The sequence below is a fragment of the Limulus polyphemus genome, unplaced genomic scaffold (genome assembly GCF_000517525.1).
Source record: "Limulus polyphemus unplaced genomic scaffold, Limulus_polyphemus-2.1.2 Scaffold4693, whole genome shotgun sequence".
Taxonomy (NCBI): domain Eukaryota; kingdom Metazoa; phylum Arthropoda; class Merostomata; order Xiphosura; family Limulidae; genus Limulus; species Limulus polyphemus.
Genome location: NW_013670303.1, coordinates 48,677 through 67,361, shown reverse-complemented (window position 1 = coordinate 67,361; position 18,685 = coordinate 48,677). Strand labels below are relative to the sequence as shown.

The 18,685-nt window shown below is 31.8% G+C and overlaps 1 long non-coding RNA gene across 2 annotated transcripts in view; it reads left to right on the top strand.

Annotated features, from left to right (window-relative positions):
- The first annotated feature begins 676 nt into the window (after positions 1 to 676).
- Positions 677 to 18,685, top strand: part of LOC111088903 — a 26,440-nt gene continuing 8,431 nt past the window's right edge. The window contains exons 1-3 of one of the 2 annotated variants that reach the window (XR_002613276.1): positions 677 to 809; positions 14,500 to 14,724; positions 17,833 to 18,165. This is a non-coding gene — a long non-coding RNA (uncharacterized LOC111088903). Of the gene's footprint in view, positions 810 to 14,499; positions 14,725 to 17,832; positions 18,422 to 18,685 lie in introns of those variants that run through there. The other variant, XR_002613275.1, reaches the window with a different exon arrangement.

The window sequence follows — 18,685 nt, the reverse complement described above, 5'->3', positions numbered from 1 at the left end:
AACTTACATTGTTTTAATTAAGTTTAAACATTTCCCGTCTATTGATGGGTATTTCAGCTTGTGTAATATATTCCTATTTGTTTTGTAAGGTTAAATCTACTCTAAGTGTGAGTAACTTGTAAAGTCTAACACTACACATCACAGTGTTTATAAAGGATACTAGTGTAAATATATTACAATGTCATTTGCTTTGGATAAACAGTGTTTTAATGATTAACAGTTCAAGAATGTTGTTGCTTAACTTGTGTTCCCTTTGATCAGTGGGGGACGAATGCGGCCCACTGGTTAGCGTGCAGCCTGTGGAGCTAAAGTTAGCAGACCATTACTGCTAAAAATAATAATAAGTCACGTTCCACACCTTAGGTCGTGAATGCGTTAGAAGAATGACGGTCAAATCCCACTATTCGGTGGGTTGTGTTGATTAGCTTCTTTCTCTGTAGTTTGTCATTTCAAAATTAGGAAAAACTCGCACGGATTGCCCTCGAGAAGCTTTGCGCGAAATAAAAAAAAAGAAACAAACTAAAATCAGTGTTTATAACGGATAATTGCATAATAACAATCTAGTTCAACTCATTTCCTGCTAAATAATATATGTTATACCTAATAGCGTAAGAATATGCTCTTATTTGCTACGATAAAATATTATATCTATATCTTTTGTTTTAAGGAAGCTACTACAAAGCACGAATTTTTAGATTGTAGGAAGATGCAAGGTGAAGATAGCGACCTCTTTAGTTGTGTCAAAACTGAACAATAGGGAAAATCCAACAACTTTTGCTGGGAAGTATAAGAGCGTCTTATATCAGAAGGTAAGATTCCAATTTTTAAGAGTATTAGTAGTTTCCCTTACCAATAGTAATATTTGTACTAAGTATGCGCTATTTTATTTAGTAGGCAATTAAATCAGTACAATTTTTACAATTTGTAAAATCATGTATATATATATTATATTTTGTGATGTGTAGCTGTACACAGTCACAGGCTTGTCTTACTATAAAAAATTACAAATGAAAATAAAACTCTAGCACTGGAGTTGAAACATTTGCACCAAATAAACCCCCTTCAAAACATTTATGAGAAAAACGAATTTTATTTTATGCATAATACCGTTTTCATAATGAATTCAAAAAGTAATATACACAGTTATATTTAAGCTTTGCTTAATTTCTGTCAGATCTGAGATCCATTAACTGTACTGGATTTTTTTAATCTAAAAAAGGAAACTCCTTTATTGATTTTAAGACCGTCTCGTATCAACTACATAACTCTTTTCTAACCACCATCCAAAATAGTAGCTTCAATAACATAATATTTCCTCCTTTCTCCACCTGTCAACGGGGATCCGATGACTTTTTCCTTGAAATTACGCACTGATAACAAGTAATGTCAAACCAACCAAACTTAATAATCCGATATGATGAAAAATATTGCTTGCGTTTGTAATTAAAATTTAAATTATTCAAGTACCCCAAAACTTCAGTCTCTTTACTACGTATGCAAAGATCCAATAGATGTACGAAGATTGTAATCCAATAATTTTACAATAACAATTGAAAAATATTTCATATTATAAAAACATAACCAATTCATTGTATTCTGCTGCATTTGTGTTGGTATTGATATTCCATTATGTGTAGATTGATTTTAACAAAGGCAATCTGTTCTTCAGCGTTACTTAGACAACAGTGAAACGCTGTGCTTATATTTATCGGACTTTGGAGAGATTCGTAATTTCGCTTAGACTTCGCCTGAATTATAGACTTAGCATTAAAGGGTTATAAATTATGTAAAAATCGTACTAGGGGACACATTACAACAGCCATTACTCAAAGGAAAATGTTTGGAATGTTTCTTAGCTCTCTATCTTTGCACTTTCTAGAAAGATCACATTCAAATGTTTTCAGTTTTCTTCAGATAGGTTCGCTTGTAAAAATGATTAATATTCAAAATAAAAACAGGAATTTTATAGACTGTTAAACAATAACGTCATTGTACTCGTTATTATTAAAACTGTAGTTAAATAACGTCATTGTACCCTTTATTATTAAAACTATAGTAAATACTTATGTGAACTGACTTAAATTAGCAATTGGAAACACTTAATACTTTAGAAAATCGCTTTGAACACAGGTTAAGAAGTCTGAATAAAAAACGAATTATCGACTCAAACATTGGAACACAGTCTATATAATCCAAAAAACTTTGCATTCAATTAATGCTGTTAATTCTCAAAGTCATAGGTTCGCACAGCACAAATCTTAGCGTAAATAGTAAAGGTTAAAAGTAACCTTTTTTCTTAGTTACTGTCTTTAATAACTCCAGTTCTAAATAAAAATACCAAAAACCGACCATAATTTTAGCTAATTTTTGGGCAATAATATGACGTTTTCTTGGAAATTATTATCCACCGCTAAGATAAAATATATGAATTCCGAATTATTATCACACATAATTAATGTTTACATGGAACATTTCAAGTCATAATTATGCCTACTAAACTTGGAAACAATGTGTAAATGATATGATGGCCGTGTTGTTAAGAAGCCCTGAGTAACAACCCCTTACATATTAACTATTTCAACCAGAAAACTAACTTCACAATACAATGCTCTTTATTGGAATACTTGCTCATAGACACGGAAACTACGTCATCCTACGTGTTTTCAAATATGAAACAATCTGTGATGTGCTTTCAATGGAAGAAAAACAAAAATAACGATAATGCTTTCTGAAATTCTCTAAGTTAAATGTTTATCTAAAATAATTTTTCAAGACATACGTAAAACACAGCCTGAAAATAAGCTTAGTAACAAAATATTAGCACTCAGACCCCAGTTTCGTACTGAAACCTTCAACAATCTAAACAACAGACAATAAATATATGAACAAACAAAAAAACATCTTTTGTGAGTTTTATATAGAAATCTCAGCAACAACTCAGTATATTCGTACCAGACTCAAACACTCTGTCGAATAACACTAAGCGTCTTTATAAAGTATGGGTTTGTTGTGAGGAGAGGAAATCCACTATATACTTTAAATACAAGTCCAGAGATACAGCTTTTGAGTGGATTGTTTATTTATTTATTTTACAACGTTTCGACCATTCGTGTGGCCATCATCAGGTAACTGTCTCTATTTTTTGAAATACTGCGCGAGCATTTTGTTCCAACTTAAAAAACATATAAGGTGACAATTGGGTTTAGATTCAAATTAGGTTTTAGTTCACGAATAATTAATGTTTCTTTTATTTTTCTTCTATTAATGTTGTTCTCGTTGCATAATATTTTAAAGTTATTGATGTTAATTGGATGTTGATTTGTTGTGCCGTGTTCGTACATGTGTGATGGGGATTGTTATGTTCTTTGATCATAATGTTTATGTTGCGTTCCGTTTCGCATAAAAATATAAACAAAAATATAAATTTTGTGCAAGATTGAGTACTTTGTATAGAAATGTTACTCTCAGGAATAGAGGACAAACGGTGGTGGATCAAAGGAGTAGAACTGATCGTTATTAAACATGATTAAAGGAAGGATTAAGATCATTACCTGATATAACTGAAAACTTACAGTTTATAAAAGTGGGAAAAAAGCCAAACTAACAATATATTCTCATCTTAAAGTTTTTCTAGAGATGCAAAAAACTTATCACAATAAGGCTGGGGAGACAATTAGAATAAATATCAACATAGATATGTTTTACAGATATTTCTTGAACATTATTTAGTTTTCAATATAAAACTAGTTTCTAGCATGCCATTTAATAAAAATGAATGCATATTTCTTCAGAATAACATTAATAAGAATACTCATACCAATGAACCATGCTCTCACTTTTCCACAATTGTTATGATGATTTTGAGACTACATTTTTAACGTTTCAATTCATTTAGTTAACACTTGTTTTATTTAGATGAATTTTAGATGAAATGAAAACCAAAAGTTAAACATTTCTCTCTATGATACTGTACAACAATTTTCATCAACAATGTCACTGCGATAGTTGATGATTTCTATATTATTTATAGTATTAGGTCGTCAAGAAATTAATGTCGCGTTTTGGAACACTTTCATTAACCACTCCCCCAAAAAACGTACATCACGTATAATAGCCAAACGAACTGCCTAAACGTCAAGTTAGCGTAGCCTATATAATGTGTAAAGTTTAGTATACTTTAACCCCTTATAGTGATGGCACACGACGAAACACACATTCGGCATGTAATGCTGTTTGAATACAAGAAGGGAAACAACGCCTCTGTAGCCATAAAGAATATCAAAAAAGTTTATGGAAATATTTTGAACGTCAACGATGGTTCAGCAAATTTTGTTCAGATGACTTTAACCTTAAAAAATGTAATGGCAGGGGCCAACATGTTGAAATTGATACTGATGCTGTGAAGACGCTTTTTGAGTCTAACTCAAGACAACACACTCGTGGAATGGCCCTGAAATTGCATGTTTCTCATGAAACATAACGTAAACATCTAAGGAATATGGGAAACTCCATAAAGAAGGTGTTTGGGTGCCTCACGAACTCTCCGATGATCATTGTTTCCAACGTGTGAACGTTGCATCGTCTCTTCTGGCACGTAATGCGCGTGAACCATTTTTGGACAGAATTGTCATCGGTGATGAAAATTGGATTCTCTATGCGAATATTAAACGCCAAAAGCAATGGCTCAGTTTTAGGCAAAAACTACTTCCCACCCCCAAACCAGAACTCTATTCGCAGAAAGTGATGCCTTGCATTCGTTGGGACATCAAAGGAGTAATTCATTTCGAACTCCTCAATCTACAGCGAACTGTCAATGCAGAGATCTATAATCAACAACTGGAACGTTTAAATCAAGCTCTTTATCAGAAACGCTCTTCACTCGTCAATCGGAAAGGTGTTCTTCTTCTCCATGACAATGCACGTCCACATCTGGAACGTTTGACGCAACACAAGAATATGGAGTTGGGTTGGGAAGTTCTCCCCCACCCACCATATTCTCCAGATATGGCACCATCAGATTACCATCTTTTTCGTTCGCTGCAACACCATCTTAACGTGAAAACGTATGCAAATGTGGAAGGTGTTAAAGAGGACGTCGACATGTTTTTTTGTTTCAAAAGCAAGTGATTTCTAAAATCAAGGCTTATCAACCTGATTCTAAGATGGAAAAGCATCATCGATAAGAATGGAGACTATTTCATTTAATAAATGTTTTGTTTTGATATATACGTTGTTCGGGTTTTTTCATCTAAAAAAGTGATATTAATTTCTTGATGATTTAATAGAAATGATATTGAACATCATTTAGGAATTTGTGAAATTCTGGTAATTGATAGTCTGAACCTGGTTTTTGAAACAACAAAGTGTATCTATTTTAATTCCCCTTAGCTTGGAATCTTATTCCTTTCAAACTATTAATTTTTACATGTTAAGTAAAAATTCCTAGTTCTAGTTATCATATGTTGCGAAAACCTTATTTGAATCACACTTACAGAAAACTCTTTGTTACTACTAGTAGTCATAATAATGATTACTACTTTCTTCTAGATGTCACAATACTTATTTATAGCTTTTTATATTTTCTCAGCGATACTCAGATTTTTTTTCCGAAAGTCACTCCTTCGTGAAGTGTACTAAATTAAATGGGTTTAACACTTAATAACTGAGGTTAAGTAGGTGAAGAATCGGTACTAAATTTATTGCTTTAAACACAGGTGTCCAAAATACAGTTACTTACAGATTATTGGCAAAATTTAATATTTTTGGTCTAATTTACATAACAGGATTCTTTACATTCATATGATAATTATTTTCAATTGATAATTGTCTATTTCTATTTGATCAGTTTTACTTAGAAATTTGTTTGTAGCAGTCAATCGTCAACAAGGGTGTCATAGATTAGGAAAACTGCTGGTTTTTTTGCTATCTTGCATAAAAAACTATTTTTTCTAGTTATTGGATATAAAATAAGCAGCTGTTGGTTAAAATATGGCTCATTTCTATCCGTGATACATTAAGAAAATGTCTTCATTCTAGCTTTATAATTGATATTACTACATGTGTCTAGTCATTATAATTTAGAAAACTTCTTATTTTGAGCTGCTACGCATTTAAAAAATTATTGTTTCTACCTATCATAGAAAACTGGGCTAGGGCTACGAAGAAGCACTAGAGGGTGTGTTGGTATGATGAATGTGCAGATGGATCGTCATGATATTAACTTTATAGTAACAATCAAAGTCTTAAAATTAATATTTTATGTATTTTGGACAATTTTATGTTTACACTTTTGCTTTAAAAGTAAAACATTAAATCTGCTATTTTAATATTGTCAACTTTATAGTTTTCTCTTACATACATTTTATAGAAGCGGGCAATGTTACTAAGGGTAGTGTTTGTATAGGCGGATAGTTCAATAGGATGATGAGCTTGTGATTACGTTATTAATGTCTAAATTTAATTGTACATCCTAAAGATGTAAATGTATTATTCGTATGTTTGTTTGTTTAACATAATAATAAAATAGTTCTTGACAAAAATATTTAATTTTACTGTAGATTCATTTATTTCTATTACAAAGGCGGATAATGTTACTATACTTCCATAGGATTGCATACAGATTTCAACTCGTCTCACCTTACGTTTGCATTTTACATTTATATATTTAACTGTGTTACATATGTTTCTGCAAGAGGATAGTGTTACCAACACATTTAACTCACCGCTGAAATGTTTTATCACATCTAATGTATCGTTTTCATAAATATTGAACAATACAGCAAGTATAGCCAATTGGTTTTTAAGTATCGATTTAGTATATGTTTAATGAACTGATTATAGGTTTTGCTTCTATATTTGAGTTGCATGACTACTTTTTACAATTTGTGAAATTTTATAAGTAAAACACTTATCACTAATTCATTTCTATACCTAATATATAACATATATCTATCCTGAAAAGGATGCCTATTTAAATATCGAATTTCGTTTCATAAGTCAATTTGTTCAGCTAAAATTTAATTTTAAAGGATCTATAAATTATCTAAATAATTACGTTTAGCCATTACTATTCTTCTTTTCTGTAGATATTTTCATTTGAGATGTTAAATGAACTATTACATATAGGTGTTCTTTTTGCTTCTATCTTAGGTCATTAACATTGAATAGAAATGATAGATAGGTCAACACATATAATCACTAAATAGTGTGAACACTTCAATATTATTGGATGTTTAGGCTGACTCATCACAGCTGATGTTATGTCGACCTTTTACTAAGAGGAGAGGGGCAGGTAGAATTCAAAGTTCAATATGGCAGAAAAGAAAATGTTATGAAAACAAAAGTTGAACAAGTCAATTATAATACATGGTAAACATCACTCTTTATGATTATACATTCATTACTAGTATATAAATCTCATACATATATTCACATTATACATAATGTTGAAAACAAATAGTTCAAACTCTACATAATCACATATTTTCTATATAAATTCAAAAAAAGTAGATTATCAATTTAATGTTCACCATACTCTAACTTAACTAGTGCTAGTCAGCTTCTGTATGTCACTGAATTTAAAAGTCAGTAAATGTAGTTTATGGTTCTTTCACTTTATACAGTGATACAAAACACTAAATGTATTTATGATATTCTATTTCTCTATATTTGATGGGACATGTATATTTCAGTTATCAAGCAATTTTTGTATACTTTCTATTCAATTAGATTCCATCAACTGATTATTCATGTTTCTAAAAAATGGTGTTTAATCATCTAATACAAGACTCTGTATAGATATGCCATCATCAATGTATGTAGGTAAAATTACAAACTCTATGTATGACTGAAACATTTATTCACAAAACTAAGTAAAATTTCAGACTTAACAAGCATAGTGAAGCATTTATTAACAAAACTTCAAGATGCACTAATATACTATAAACATATTAGCATATAAAATACAGAACTTTTGTACAGTATGTCCATATTACTATTTTATTTAGGGTTTATATTCTTAATTTCTGTAACATTATGTGAAACAAAGAGAATTTATCACGAAACATTTTAATACATCATAAATAATTAATAAATGATTCAATCCAAACTAAACATGTAAGATTTCAGTTAGTAGGCTCAGAAAAACTATCTTATTGACTGTTTCAAGACAGTTATTTTCTTGTGTAGATTTTGAAACAGTGAAGGTAACATGATTTATCTTTTCACTTAAAAATTATACAAATCGTCTGTTACAAATCAGTGTTCTGTGATTTTCTTCTATAATATTTACTTTTCATCACAGCCCAATATACTATCTTTAGCATATGTAAGTAAAACCTTAGACTTAAGTATCACACATACTGAAACACTTGTTAACAAAACTTCAAAACAAACTAATATACTATTTATGAAAACACCTTAGTTTACAAAATGCAGACGTATACATGTCTATCTTAGTCTGTTATGATAAAATACACCCCATGAATATCAGTTTCTATCAAGTATGTTCGAACAACCAATACAAGTCTCCATTTATATTTCTTATGTAAAAGTCTTGTTTCATTATATCTCAATATGGTGTCATAAATATATGTAAGCAAAATCTAAGACTTAACAACTGTCACATATACTAAAACACTGATTAAAAAACTTTAATATTGAAACATTTGTTAACAAACCTCCAAAATATACTAATGTACTATTTACAAAATCATCTTAGTTTATAAAATACTGACCTACAGCCCAATGTAATAATACCTGAGATATATACTTAGTATAACATGTTATTAGTCAAATAGAATAACTCACCATAAATGAAACTTAAGAGACATTCTCCAAAATTATTTGACCTAATATGATCATAGAAAGTCTCTTTATTTAGAAATGCTGGACATTAGACCTTTTGCTCCACACATTACCTCTCCCCAATCACTTAAAACTGATGTGTTTCACCAAAGCTTAACATGCTATCACCAATACACATATAATTCAAATGACAGACTTGTCAAGTACGACACATACTTAAACATTTATTAACAAAAATTCAAGTTAGAAAAAAACGATTTTATCCAAGATTCATCACAAATAATATGCATACATTCTACTATTGAAGCTTTTAAGAACAAAATCTGTAAAAGCATTTAACAAAATATTTGAATTTTGTTGCTTCTTGTGATGAAAGATATGGTCTACAAAAAAGATGATTCTTTCATATTTTATAAATCATGTTTATTGTTTATCATTATAAAATATACTTTACAGCCAAAATAAGTTTCGTGTAAGTACAACAGTGAAGAACAGATTTTGTATGTTACTAAACTTAACAGTCAGTAAAAACGAATATATTTTATTCTTAAACCTTACATAATGATACAGAAAGCTAAATGTACATTCATGACATTCTCATGAGTTGAGGGTGCATTAGGAAATTATTCTCTGTTTTCGATCTAGAGCTCTCCTATTTGTTGTTTACAAACTACTACTGTTTACAAATATATTAACCAAACTCTGTATATGGTTTAAAGTATTTGGGTTGTGTTCCTCAAATTTATCTGAGGAGCAAGTTCCTTTAATAAGCTGACAGCTCGATAACCTTTGATATTTACAAATAACACAAACTATAACATGCATTAATTATAAGACACTGTACTGTCAAGATTAAGCTAACTTTCTTACAAGCCTAGCACGTTTCAGCTAGGGTACAATTATTGTATACTTTCTACTCCATTAGACTCTCCTACTAACCTTTGTTCATTAGTCATATGGCAGTTAATGGCCTCAGCTTGAGAATCAACCTGTTCTATTGTCATGCACTGATTGAACATAATGAAAACAAGAACAAAAATATTTCGTCTGGTATATAACAATACAGAACACTGGCTGTAACTATAAAAGCTAGATTTTTCTCACATAGATATTGAGAATTTCTTAGAGAATGTGTTAAATACTAGAAAACGTATTGCTTCCAGTGACGCAGCGGTTTGTCTGCGGACTTACAACACTAGAATCCTGGTTTCGATACCCGTGGTGGGCAGAGCACAGATATCCCATCGTGTATCTTTGTGCTTAATTTAAAACAAACAAACAGAAAAAGTATTCGCAAGTAGTTTCAATATAAAATTAAATTAATTGACTTAAGCATTTTCATATAATAAGGATGAACTCCTAAAAATAAGATAATTCACTTAATAGCACAATAAAGTAAAACTTGGTATTTGAGTAAAATAAGCAATATGAAATTGCAGTTCTCCTTGACATTATTCAAGAACTTAAATTTCGAAATTAGCATTGTATTTCAAGATCCTACTAACTGTTCAGTAAAAGTTTGCGCTAATTTTTTTTTATATCTCAGTTGTATTCTTTTCTTGAAGATGTCTTTTTTAAACCATTGATATCATTAAAGTCACGAAAATACTTTTATTACTTTACCAAACTTTTCGAACTGTCTTTTCTATGTGTGATACACACGGGTTGGACAAAATATATTGAAAACACCTTTTAATTTCTACATTTATTAACATGGAGTTGGACTGCAAAGCACAGAAAATGTAGAATTAATACGACGTTTTATTGACGAAACAAGGCGTTGTACATCAGAGAATGATATTTTGGATTATTCGCCAAGTATTATAATTGTTTAGGAGTCATTGATAGTGGAAGTTTGCTTCGATTATTGGTTTCAAGAACTGATTACAAAGACTCGATAAAATTTAAACCTGGTGACTGTCGTGACCAAATTAGGTGTATAAAACTCTTCCTTATGTTCTTTGCACAAATCTTTAATTCAGTAGTATTAATTGGTTCACTGTCTTACTGAAAGAGACCAGATCCGTTTAGAAATAAAGTGCACATCATAGGATGAAACTGGTCTGCAATAAAGTTAAAGTGATAATTTGCTAACACTTTACCTTTCAGTGAGATTATAGACTTGATCATTTGCTACCACTTTGCTTTCAGAGAGATCGTAGAGTCTAAGCTATTCAATCAAAAGACTTCCATATCATCACAGAACCTCTACCACGCTTAACTAATAGCGCAAGACATTCAGGACTGTGAAGTTCTTTTAGTTTTCACCACACACATAAACACGTCCATTGATGGGAAGAATGTAGAAGATGATTCATCTCATAAAGCCACATTCTTCTATTGACGTTCAGCCCAATTTTTATGTTCTTGACATCATTTTACTCGTGATTTTACGTATTTTTGGTGTTATTAGAGGTTTCGTAATGACAGACCTACCCTGGTAATCCATCATGTACAGTTAACTTAGAGTAATGTTGACAGAGATCGGTTGTTATAGGCTAAAGTTAAATTCTGTGCACTCTTTCAACTCCAACTGTCTTTCGCTGTCTGCCGCCAGTTGCATGAAGGCAGTTACCCTTAATATTCAGAAATACCTTTAACACAGAATTAAACCACCCCAATAAAATTCTATAAAGTAAAACTCCAAATTTCCACCCTTTTGTTTGATGTTATAAAAAATAATAACAATATTCTTATAGTAGAAATGAGCCACCCCGAATTTGTTCCGAACTCGTCCTATTATTTGATATTATAAGATATAAAAAAATAATAATTATATTTTTATAGTAGAAATGAGCCACGCTAAATTTCTACAGAACTCCTAACCCTTTTATTTGCCTTAGTTGCTGGCGAGTTTTACATCGGCGTTTGGATTTTTATCTGAAAACTGGAATATCCCCAACGCATTTGGGTGCTATGACCACAAGCATTATCCATTATGATTTAAGGAGGACAACAAGTGATGATAACGGAGGTATATATAAACACAGTATGCTATCGAAGGAAAAAAATACAACGTTCCAATAGTGAGAGGGATTACGTTTTCAAAGCCTGGTCTCTGTGACTATCATTTGCAACTAATCTGTGGTAAACATATGGTTAAATATACAGTCATTTTTACTGCAAAACAGTCCTAAGTGTAATTATGTTTCAAAATTTGCATTTTTATTCATCAGGCAACGTTCTAAAATGTCTCAAAATTATATAGTTAGATTCATATGAATCTAAAGATTAAAGTACAATTTACATTTCTATCTGGAAAAAAACTGTAGACAATGATACTTCAGGAAATATGTATGCAACGGAATCTAAAGATTGCAAAAGCTATTATATTGGTGAGACAAACAAACAAATTTCAATACTTAGACTTAGCCCTTAAAGCCTTATTTCTATATTTATATATCTGATAGTTCATTAATAAAACACTTTATTAAACTTACAATTGCTGAATCACATATTTTGTAGGTTAGTATTGTTGGATATACTAAAGTGATTCTCTTATTTTAAATTAGGTTCAGTTAACCTCAGTTCTTAGATCTCGCCTGATGATACCTGGTGAAACGTTGTGAACAGAATAAACAAAACTTCTTAAAATTTTTCGTGGAATAAAAAAAATAGAGAATTATTTTTAATATTATATTAAATTTAATTAAATGCTTCTCAGATGCTTTTGCAAGTGAGACGAAACAAATGGTCGTTAATGGTATTGCTGAGTTGATTATATTTATATTTGTTTTTAGAAACCATTAATTAAGCAAATATGTTATTTTTTTCTAAATTATTATTGACATTGAATACATATAAGTTTATACTTATTTGATATCAGGTAACTAAGTTTTGAATTCAGTTTACTTTCATGCTCTACCTCGTGATGATCGAAGGTATAGAAAGTATTAATGCTTTAAATATATCTCATTCTTGAATGATACTAGTATCCCCCATTAACAAATACACTCTACTATGAACATTGTTGTAGCTCTCCACTTTCTAAGTGTTCAATGCATTGCGTGGTTTGATACGTCATTCGTGGATACTTTCTTCAGTCAAGTTACAAAACTTAATTTTGGTTGTTTGTTTTGAATTTCGCGCAAAGCTATACGAGGGTTATCTGCGCTAGCCGTCCCTAATTTAGCAGTGAAAGGCTAGAGGAAAGGTAGCTAGTCATCACAACCCACCGATAACTCTTGGGCTACTCTTTTACCAACAAATAGTGAGATTAACAGTCACATTATAACGCCCCAACGGCTGAAAGGGCGAGCATGTTTGGTCGGATGGAGATTCGAACCCGCGACCCTCAGATTGCGAGTCGAGAGCCCTAACAACCTGGCCATGCCAGGCCACAAAACTTAATAAGCAAAATAAAAATTATCATTTAATTTGCTCAATATAATGCCTAAAGAAATCATTTATTTGTTTTGTATTACTATTTTTTTAAAAAGCAACTTCTCTTAATACTCAGGTATATAACTGCTGATAAAATGATTAATTAATTATTTTGTGCTATAATCTTATTATTATTTTATTGATTTTATATAATACTTTATCACTCATCGTAATTATATTTTCATACACTTATTACATCTCACTGAGATAGACCCATATTAAGGATTATAACGTTCCGCTAACCTTCAACCACTTTCTTTATTATGATTCATTAAGATAGAGTCATATTGAGGCTCGGTCCTACCTTTATAACGTTCCGCTAACATTCAATCTTATATTTATTATGTTTCACTGAAACAGAATCACAACGACGTTTGGTGCTAGCCTTATAGGACCTGGAATGGATTGGTGATTAGGGCACTCGACTTGCAATCTTAGGGTCGTGGATTCGAATCCCATCCCCAAACATGTTCGCTCTTGCAGCCGTGGGAGTGTAATAATGTGATGATTCGTTGATAAAGAGTAGCTCAAAAGTTTGCAGTGGGTGTTGTTGATTAGTTGCCTTCCCTTCAGTCTATCACTATAAAATTAGGTACGGCTAGAGCAGATAGTCCTCGAGTAGCTTTACGCGAACTTAAAAACAAACCTAACCTTATAACATCTCGCTGGGCTAGAACTTTCGTTTACTACGTTTCTTTGAGAGAGAGTCATAATGAGGATCGGTCCTAACCGTTATAACGTATCGCTGACGTTCAAACCTATCCTTATTACGTTTCAGTGAGATTGAGCTATAGTGATGCTTATTCCTAGCTTTATAACATCTCACTGACGTAGAATCCTAAGAAAGCTACGTTGTACTACTGTTATACCTCACCGAGGTTGCAATTTACATGTAGAACGTCTTTCATAAAACATTTATTGATCTCGTATTGTAATTCATTTATAGTCCTCACATCTACAAAAGGAAATATTACTTTAACTAGTTGAGAAGTGGGGAATCCAAGTATCTTAGGCCTCTAAACCATAATTGAAATACTTGCTAAGTTCGTACAGAGCGAGCTTAACGGAGGCTTATAGTATAAGATTTCCCCAGGAAATTAACTCTGTTTATTCTGTTATGTCTAGACGTTTTCAACATGTATAATAAAACAGTTAGCCGTTTATTATGTCTTATAAATCTCACAGCCACTTTGTTTTATTCTGGGTGGCCCTGTATCTTTATTATTATGTTTTATGTTGTTTTCATTTTTCTTGTATTTTAGTGTTAGTTAGTTTCACTCTTTTATTCACACATACGATTACTTTTCACAGGTGTCAGTACCAGTAATACAGCTCCTCGTATTAGTTCCAGTAATCGCATACTATGTAATATAATGGTTGAATTGGTCAAGGTTGAGGTTGCGAGAGTTGTAGTCTACGGAGTCTATGATCTTTACGCAGAGTCATGTCACTGGGACTACCACAATGGTTGCTTTTTCTTCTCTCCCCCCCCGTCTGGTTTGGAAGTTACCCTACTAATTAGGCTGGTCTGCCACCGTAAGTCATTTCAACTCAATCTACATTCAGACAATGAGTAAAATATATATTTATGAAATTTTCCTAATTCTTAAAGCTGTAAAGTTGGCAAGTGTATTTATAGAAGATAAATATCTAAAACTCTTCAGATCTGATGATGATTAAATTTTGGCTCAAGAAACATCAACCGCGCCTCGAATGAAATGGGTAAAAGGAATGAAAGATGATCTTGAAAGAAGAGGGAAATAAATTGAAGAAGTTGAAGAACAGGCTACGTTTGAAGATAGGGCATTGTGGAGAAGGCTAATAGGCACTGCAACCGATAGGACTTAGTCCTAACTGACATTGGTGAGACTGAGACCATGTATAAGGAGTGATCAATGTCATTTGAAAAAAAACAATGAAAAAATATAACTATTTTCTCACAGACAAAACAGAAATGTTACGTATTGTTTTCAGACCTTATAATTACATCCATTGTGCACTGGGTGAAATATACACTTAAAACTGTTTTTTTTTTTTTACATGCTCGGAATATTTGGATTATTTATTTTTCCGTATGTTTCTTCACTATAAAAAGTGTAATATACAGTGCACAAGAAAAAAACTAACAACAATTCAACATTATAAACATATGTAAGCTAATAATTTCAAAATGTTTCGTTGAAAATAAAATATACAACGTATTTAAAAATTAGAGTAACTGATAACGTTGAACGTACTTGAATAATGTATTTCATATTCTAAATATGTTACTATTTTTATACATGTGAAAAGGTATTTTTTATTATTTGCATTAGAATTTAATAAAGAAACTTAGTTGTCAAACGTAAGTTACATTAAATATTTTACCTCTGAAATTTACCACTGCCAGTAAAGTTATTAACAACAACAATAAAGAATGAATATTTTTCAAATTACTTAGTACAGAATCTTATGAATTGCCTATAGAATCAAAGGATCGTCCGAGATATAGCAGAAACAGGACGGTTTTCAGTACTAAGCAGCTGGAGGTGTTTTAATGTGAATTTGAAGGGACCCTTGCGTCAGTACGGGGATCACCTAGCGACTAAAATTAACTTATCCAAGAGGAGAGTTCACGTTGGCACTAACTCATCCGAGACGAGAGTCCACATTAGCATCAACTTATCCGAGACGACAGTCCACGTTAGCATCAACTTATCCGAGACGACAGTCCACGTTGGCATTCACTTATCTGAGACGACAGTCCACGTTGGCATTCACTTATCCGAGACGAGAGAAACACTTTGGCATTAACTTATTCGAGACGAAAGTCTACGTTATCATTAACTTATCTGAGACGAAAGTCCGCGTTGGCATTCATTTATCCGCGACGAGAGTCCACGTTGGCAATAACTTATCCGAGACGAGAGTAGACGATGGCGTTCACTTATCCGAGATGACAGTACACGTTGGCATTCACTTATCCGTGACGAGAATACACGTTAGCATTAACGTATTCGAGACGAATATCCACTTTAGCATTAACTTATCCGTGACGAGAATACACGTTAGTATTAACGTATTCGAGACGAAAGTCCACTTTAGCATTAACTTATCCGAGACGAGAATACACGTAGACAGTTGTAGCTTTTTCAGTATATTTCTTAAGAGGTTTTCATGATTAATATTTGTTTCCATGAGCATTGCTCTTCCATATCGGAAGTACCTTTATTTATTAACTTTTGGGTTGAAAGTAACAGTAAAATTTATTATAAACTAAATCGTTTCAAATCAAACAATTTCATAACTGGTAAGACACTCGAAGTATTTACATTCACAATTTTATATTAAGGATGTGATTAAAGAGCTATATGACCATTTAAGCTTGAATTAGAGTATTATGCTTTAGTTTCTTTGTGTGGATTTGTTTTCTACTTTAAATTCATTATAAACTTATATCCCCTGGAGGTTCAGCGGTGACTTAATAGCTTGTAATGCTAACTATTGGGTTCATTCCCTGCTGTGGGCACTATCCAGATAGGACATTATGCAGAGTTGTGCTTAAACAAACATAAATCGATATGTTAATACTTTCAGCTGTAGCTGGGTTTTATTTCGAAAAAATTATAAATATAACAAACAACAATACGTGTAATTTATATTTCATTTTATAAAAAAAAAATGTTGAAACTTTTTGCAGGAAAATTGAAAACGAAAAACTGTTTTTGAGGAAGAAAACGTAGCAGGTCCATAAACCCACGGTATAAAAACTAATGTAATTTAATGTAAATAATATTAACCTCCATTAAGAGCTAACTCTGTACTTAGAGCGAAACTAAAAATCAACCTGGCAACCAGTATATCTAATTAATATACTTTTATTACGTTTCTACTTATAAATATTAGAATGCATTAGTTTGATACCCTCGCTGTTAACAAAGGAATTTTTATAATAATGGTATAATAATAACAAATAAAAAAAATAATATGACATCCAATATATCAAGTACTATAACAAATACTATTAATGAAAATAACAATAAATAAATAATATAGTGCACAGAAACACTGGCTGTCGGCTTCAACTGTTAGTTGACGAATATAATAATTACAGATGAAGAGACATCATATAATCGTTCTTTGTTAGGTTTATTTCCATGATAAGGTAAAAAGAATTATATAATAGCCTACAAAGGCTTTTTTTTTACAGCCCATGGCGACACATCTGGTAATGCTTTAGTTATATGCGTGTGTTTGTTAGTCTAAAGTTTGCGATTCTAAGCCTTATATTGTCCTAATGACTACATTTTAACAAATTCTTAAAAGAGATAGTTCGATTTTTCTTATTGTTTCATATTTCAAGAAGAGCTGTATTTTTGACAATTTTCACAACACACAAGTTAAACATTTTCTACATGTAGAGTTTCTTGCATTTTCTTCCTAGCATTAAAATACAATTTTTAAAATCACAAGAAACAGTACTTAGAAATTCCTCAGAATTCAATTATATATTTATGCAGAGTTCGTATCAAAGTAACTTAATAAGAATTGTGTTTATGTGGCATATTATGTTCTGTTTAAAATTACCACATTATTGTTTTTCTGACATTCGTTGAGTCTTATCTTTTTCCTAATGTTTTCATCAATATTGGTTCTTTTTAACAGATGTGGTTTTCTCACAGACAAGCGAAACGGAGATGACATTAAAGGAACAGCATCTTAAAGCTTACGAACGATAAAGAAATTCCCTCCTCACACCCTTCTATTCAGGAGCCTCTCACTCTCTCGTCAAGCAAGACCAAAGACCAGCTGATGATGTGTCTAAAATGGGTGATGAAAAGTTAGCCTTTTTTTCTGCTTACGAACTTGTATCCACACCTGTTACCTTAGATACAGAATAACTGTAACTTTCATCTAAGTGTTTTCTTACAGAAAAACGTAATGCCGGAGGTTACATTATATTATAAACAAAACTTCTTTTATCGAGTTTCGAAACACGTAAGTTTGAAAGTTTTATACTTACAGATTTTCCTGTAGGAATGTAACAAAACATTTAATTTTACACACTTGTTTGAATAAGATCAAAGCCTCATTGGGCTATCTGTTGTGTCTACTGCGGAGAATTGAATCCCGGGTTTTAGCGTTGTAAGGCCGTAAACTTACCGTTGTCTCACCATGGGACCTTCTTTATTATTCACGATTAAGCTAATGAAAACAATAAGTACACCAAGCTTATACCGTTTTGTGCACTTTTTCGGTTATTGCGTAAATGTGCATAACAAACCATTATTTATAGCTTTACTAATCCTTCAAAACAAATAAATAATTTTTACAATACTTATTGGTTATTTGGTAAGCACAAAGCTACACAATGGGCTACTGTGTTCTGCCCACAACGAGTATGGAAACCAGATTTTTAGCGTTGAAAGCACACGGAATTACCGCTCAGCCACTGGTGGTGGTGTGTGTGTGGGTGGGGGGGGGGTAGGTTTCGTATAATACTTTGATGACTAAAAAT